The sequence below is a fragment of the Physella acuta genome, unplaced genomic scaffold (genome assembly GCF_028476545.2).
Source record: "Physella acuta isolate Inbredline_101_S28 unplaced genomic scaffold, ASM2847654v3 ptg000015l, whole genome shotgun sequence".
Lineage (NCBI taxonomy): Eukaryota > Metazoa > Mollusca > Gastropoda > Physidae > Physella > Physella acuta.
This window is the reverse complement of record NW_026731535.1, coordinates 12,683-19,023: the sequence shown is the minus strand read 5'-3', so window position 1 is coordinate 19,023 and position 6,341 is coordinate 12,683.

Sequence of the window (6,341 nt, the reverse complement as noted above, 5' to 3'; positions counted from 1 at the left end):
TCCACACAACCATAGTACACCACACACAACCACAGTACACCCCACATAACCACAGTACACCCCACACAACCACAGTACACCCCACACAACCACAGTACACCCCACACAACAACAGTACACCTCACACAACCACAGTACACCCCACACAACCACAGTACACCCCACACAACCACAGTACACCCCACACAACCACAGTACACCCCACACAACCACAGTACACCCCACACAACCACAGTACACCCCACACAACCACAGTACACCCCACACAACCACAGTACACCCCACACAACCACAGTACACCCCACACATCCACAGTACACCCCACACAACCACATAACCTTAGTACACCACACACAACCACAGTACACCCCACACATCCACACAACCATAGTACACCCCACACAACCACAGTACACCCCACACAACCACAGTACACCCCACACAACAACAGTACACCTCACACAACCACAGTACACCCCACACAACCACAGTACACCCCACACAACCACAGTACACCCCACACAACCACAGTACACCCCACACAACCACAGTACACCCCACACAACCACAGTACACCCCACACAACCACAGTACACCCCACACAACCACAGTACACCCCACACAACCACAGTACACCCCACACAACCACAGTACACCCCACACAACCACAGTACACCCCACACAACCACAGTACACCCCACACAACCACAGTACACCCCACACATCCACACAACCACAGTACACCCCACACATCCACACAACCACAGTACACCCCACACAACCACAGTACACCCCACACAACCACAGTACACCACACACAACCACAGTACACCCCACACAACTACAATACACCCCACACAACCACAGTACACCCCACACAACCACAGTACACCCCACACAACCACAGTACACCCCACACATCCACAGTACACCACACACAACCACAGTACACCCCACACATCCACAGTACACCACACACAACCACAGTACACCCCACACATCCACACAACCACAGTACACCCCACACATCCACATAACCACAGTACACCCCACACAACCACAGTACACCCCACACATCCACAGTACACCCCACACAACCACAGTACACCCCACACATCCACACAACCACAGTACACCCCACACAACCACAGTACATCCCACACAACTACAATACACCCACACAACTACAATACACCCCACACAACCACAGTACACCCCACACAACTACAATACACCCCACACAACCACAGTACACCCCACACAACCACAGTACACCCCACACAACCATAGTACACCACACACAACCACAGTACACCCCACACAACCACAGTACACCCCACACAACCACAGTACACCCCACACAACCACAGTACACCCCACACAACCACAGTACACCACACACAACCACAGTACACCCCACACAACCACAGTACACCACACACAACCACAGTACATCCCACACAACCACAGTACACCCCACACATCCACACAACCACAGTACACCCCACACAACCACAGTACACCTCACACAACCACAGTACACCCCACACAACCACAGTACATCCCACACAACCACAGTACATCCCACACAACTACAGTACACCCCACACAACCACAGTACACCCCACACAACCACAGTACATCCCACACAACCACAGTACACCTCACACAACCACAGTACACCCCACAAAACCACAGTACACCCCACACAACCACAGTACACCACACACAACCACAGTACACCACACACAACCATAGTGTACCCCACACAAAATAACAGGACATCCCACACAACCACAGTACACCCCACACAAATTAACAGGACATCCCACACAACAACACTACACCCCACACAATCATAGTACACTCCACACAGCCACAGTACACCCCACACATTCACCCGGTGCGGCACTTAATGATGTCACCCCCCAGAGGCGTAGTGACCCTTCCCGGGGACAAACTTTCAAACTTTCGATTTGCACCCCACCCCTTAAAGTTTTTCTCTATATATTTTGCTATTTTTTGCCTTGGTGTCACCCTCCTAAATGGTGTCACCCGGTGCGGTCGGCACCCCCCCCCCCCCCGCCCCACCCCCCTCGCTACGCCTCTGAATCGAATATAGACGGCCAAGATGGGACCTGTTAGACGGTCAAGCTGCTATATGTTAGACGGCCATGCTGTGTCACGTCTACCCCATGAAAAGAATTGATTCTGTGACGCCTTTCAAACATCCAAGAAGATAACACTATCCTTTCAATTACAAAGTCTGCTTTAAAACGAAAATAAACAGAAAAAGAGGAAATGCTTTTTATCTCCACAAACATATTGAAATACAAAAAAAAACGAAAATAAAATAATTGATACATGTCCTCTAGCTGCATGCTTTGAATTATAAAAAGATAATTTTTGTTTTTCCTGATTCAGTCATTTTTACATCAAATTAAAAATTTTCTTACCAGTTGAATGTAAGCAGTCAGGTTGATTACATCATAACCACGCCCACAGCCTAAAAATTGCCCCATTATGTTTACCATTTATTTTGTATTGCAGCAGGCCGTACCACACTAGATGGTCTGTGATGTGATCAGAGCTTCAATGTCATTGTTGCGGGTGATTTACGTAGCTTTCAAAGATAATTTCTTTACTACAGCTTGTTTAACACACGTTGTGCTGTTTACATGCGACTCATTATAACAGTCGTTAAAGGACATTTTCAATCTCTTTGAAATAGACATTTTTAAAATTAAATCTGTGTTGAAATAGACATTTTTCTAATTACATCTCTGTTGAAATAGACATTTTTCTAATTAAAAAACAACAACATAATTTCGTCTGTCTCTAGAAAATTTATAACATATAACACACAGACTCACTCTGTCTATACAATCAAGGCTTATATCCTATTATTTGCTTAAAAATCATCATAAAGAAATCTCATGACAGTATATTTTATCATAAATTTGTAACTTAAGACCTGCTTGTTACCCTGGCACCTGAGAAAACAAACAAACAAAAAGTTATCAATTTGCTGATGTGGCATGAAAAAAAAAAGCTGTTGTAGTTCTCATTCACATTTTCTTCAAGAGCTGCTAAGTCGTTGCGCATGCGCCGTCGAACACTTGTATAAATCGTCTATTGTACCCCCTCCCCTTAAGCCCCCAATTCCTCTCCCCACAAGACCTCTTTAAATAACTTATTCGAAAACCATCTTATTTCTCTATCTAAACCATTCCAACCTCCACCACCCCACACCTCCACAACACCCCCACCACCATCTGCACAACGCCCCCACCTACCCCACACACCACCTCACACAAACATGACGTGTTTTGCAGAAGATGACAAGCCCCCTCTTGACCTTATGTAACTCCTCTCTTTAACTGTCACATCCCCCCACAGATCCCCCCCTACAGATTCCCCCCCCCACCCCCATTCCTGTGTTCCATCACTAAAGTCTTCATATCTCCGGGGCAAAATTTTTCATTGTTTTCTTTTCTCCCCGCCAATGTGATGCGTGCTATGATAAAGACGCCGTGATTAGTTCTATTAAACATAATCAGTTGTTGGCCCTGTCGAGGTAAACTCTCCAACACAACACGGTTATCTGTTGGTGTTGTATTCAGGTTACAGGGGATTGATTTCGTTTGACGGAGGGGGGGGGGGGTGGGGGGGTGAGGGGGGTGAGGGGGGGATGTAATACGTAGGTACAGGGGATTATGGGGGATGTAGGTGTGTGAACAAGGGTTGAGATTGTGGGAAAGGTTTATGTATTAGGTAATTGTTGTAGAGGTTGGGGATTGAGAGGAGGTTTGGGAGTAAGGGTTGAGGTGTGCTAAAATGGAGTGAGAGGGATGTAGTGCTGGTGGGTGGGCTTAAATGAGGGGGGGGGGGGGAGTATAGCTTAAGAAGGTAGGAGGGAATGCTTGCTTTGATGAGGGTTGGGTGGGAGGCATCACTTTAAGGAGGTAGGAGGGAATGCTTGCTTTGATGAGGGTTGGGGGGGGGGGCGGAGGTATCACTTTAAGGAGGTAGGAGGGAATGACTAGCTTTGAGGATGGTGAATTGGGCCGAGGAGTTTCTAGCAGATGAATTACTGGTAAAAGAAAGTCGTTACATTTCTTTTAGTTCTTTTTTTCATATAGATCCTAACCTCATGTAAGCGTTGTATAAAAACAGCTGAAGGTTGATCTAATTAGCTAGGTAGTTATGCAATGATAAACAAGAGAAGAGCACCATTGTCTTACAATTTATCCGTCATCTGTTTGTGTTCGGTAATGCAAGTCTTTGTATCTCCGTAAATACTGAAATAAGTCAAACGGCCACACGCACACAATCACTGCAAGTTTAGACCCCCGCGAACTCCACCAGAGACCGTCTGCTAGGCATCATGGGAAAATGCCATTGTGAGCAGACGTAAGACATGATGATTTGTCATGGAGGAATGACCGCAGAAGTCGACGGAACAATCCACACGCAAACAATTAGCGCGGCGGGCAGGGGAAATAATCCAGTTCCTTGGGCAAACATCGGGGAAAGTCAAGTGATGCTCTCGCTGGTCGGCGAGATCGACAAGGGAGTTAATGCTGATGGAGAAAAGATGCGCAGTTTTTTTTATTATGTTGTAGTTAGTCTTGAGTTCTGTGCGGATAGGCTTTGTTTTTTTTTCCTTAAATGTTAGGTTTTTTTTTTGTTAAATGTCAGTTTTTGCTAGTGAAAAGTAAGGCAATGTTTCTAATTTAAAAATTAACTAATTAGCATATGTAAACTAATAAAGAAATTAGCAAACTTAAAACTAAAAATATCAACTCCTCTGTTTCGTTGGTTACTTTTTTGTTTTTTTCAACCGAATTTGTGCCAAATTGTTGGGTTATACTTTTTTAACAGGGTATTTTTTTGTCGTCTCTGGCATATCAACGGCTTTCTGTAGCTGAAGACACGCTGACCAGGTACAAGAAACAGCAGGTACATCGTTCATTACACATACATCTCTACATATGTTTGCTTCTAACAATAGCAGAGCCATTTGATAAACACGTCTTGAAATGTCTCAATTATTACATTCATGATAATAAATTATTATTAATTATTATATTTAATTCTAGAACACTTACATACACACACACGTCATAATCGTCCACATATCTATACAACAGTAGGCGTAAGATGGCATTTTAGGTGTGTGTGTGGGGGGGGGGTACAGTAGTTGGGATAGTAGTGTAGGTGTGTGGGTGTGTGGGTGTGTACAGCGGACGTGGGATGGCTGGTATGTGTGTGGGTACAGTAGACGTGGCATATCAGTGTAGGTGTGTGGATGTCTACAGTAGACGTGGGATGTCAGTGTAGGTGTGTGGGTGTCTACAGTAGGTGTGGGATGTCAGTGTAGGTGTGTGAGTGTGTGGGTGTCTACAGTAGACGTGGGATGTCAGTGTAGGTGTGTGAGTGTGTGGGTGTCTACAGTAGGTGTGGGATGTCAGTGTAGGTGTGTGAGTGTGTGGGTGTCTACAGTAGACGTAGGATGTCAGTGTGGGTGTGTGGGTGTGTGGGTGTCTACAGTAGGTGTGGGATGTCAGTGTAGGTGTGTGAGTGTGTGGGTGTCTACAGTAGGTGTGGGATGTCAGTGTAGGTGTGTGAGTGTGTGGGTGTCTACAGTAGACGTGGGATGTCAGTGTGGGTGTGTGGGTGTGTGGGTGTCTACAGTAGACGTGGGATGTCAGTGTAGGTGTGTGAGTGTGTGGGTGTCTACAGTAGACGTGGGATGTCAGTGTAGGTGTGTAGGTGTGTGGGTGTCTACAGTAGACGTGGCATGTCAGTGTAGGTGTGTAGGTGTGTGGGTGTCTACAGTAGACGTGGGATGTCAGTGTAGGTGTGTAGGTGTGTGGGTGTCTACAGTAGACGTGGCATGTCAGTGTAGGTGTGTAGGTGTGTGGGTGTCTACAGTAGACGTGGGATGTCAGTGTAGGTGTGTAGGTGTGTGGGTGTCTACAGTAGACGTGGGATGTCAGTGTAGGTGTGTAGGTGTGTGGGTGTCTACAGTAGACGTGGGATGTCAGTGTAGGTGTGTAGGTGTGTGGGTGTCTACAGTAGACGTGGCATGTCAGTGTAGGTGTGTAGGTGTGTGGGTGTCTACAGTAGACGTGGGATGTCAGTGTAGGTGTGTGAGTGTGTTTGTGTCTACAGTAGGTGTGGGATGTCAGTGTAGGTGTGTGGATGTGTGGGTGTCTACAGTAGACGTGGCATGTCAGTGTAGGTGTGTAGGTGTGTGGGTGTCTACAGTAGACGTGGGATGTCAGTGTAGGTGTGTAGGTGTGTGGGTGTCTACAGTAGGTGTGGGATGTCAGTGT